We start from the raw sequence: 722 nt of genomic DNA on the forward strand, positions 1-722 counted from the left end.
AAGGCAAAACTTTACAGGATTATTTCTGTAGTTAGTCTTCATTTACATTTTTTGGAAATCGACCCGCGATGACGAGGTATATCGTTTTATCTGACAGCGAGAGGTTTAAGAAGTTCATTTCTAATTTTGTCTTGTGGCATATTAGAAATGATGTTTCTTCGAAAATCGTTCGCTTACAACGGATAAAACGACTTCTGAGTGGTGATTTTAATGAATAAATTCCTTTTGGTTGAAATGCTCTGCGTTGGCCGTTGAAAAGTTAAGACTATACTTCTCAGGATCATTCATTCCTTTCATTTCTTAAAAGAAATTAATGACCTTTAGAAATAGGCATATTTGCATTATTTCGTTGTCATATCCATATTCGTAGCAATGGCATTTTTGCCGCTGTAGCAGCTTCGCCTACAAACATGTGTAAATATGTATGTATGTATACGTATGATCGTGAATACATATCGACGCAGATTTTTGCGAGAAGCACCAGAAAGTTGTGCAATTTATGATTTTTAGCTTTTGCCATCGTCGCGAAAAGACGACTTATTGGCAAAGGCATGCTCGGGGAGATAATAAATTATAATAAATTTATAAAATGTGAATTTAAGTTTTCTAGTTTTCTTCCATACAAAATGATATGCATTTCTTGGAATATCACTAAGGAGTATAACTTCATCCGCGCGTAGGGACTCCACGCACCTTTTTTTTTTCTTTGTAGTTAGGTGCCT

General features: G+C 35.2%; 1 pseudogene; it reads left to right on the plus strand.

The window, feature by feature from the left end:
* On the plus strand, positions 1-203 carry LOC120769830 (annotated as a pseudogene).
* Positions 204-722: the final 519 nt, after the last annotated feature.

This window comes from Bactrocera tryoni, chromosome 2, assembly GCF_016617805.1.
Source record: "Bactrocera tryoni isolate S06 chromosome 2, CSIRO_BtryS06_freeze2, whole genome shotgun sequence".
NCBI lineage: Eukaryota > Metazoa > Arthropoda > Insecta > Diptera > Tephritidae > Bactrocera > Bactrocera tryoni.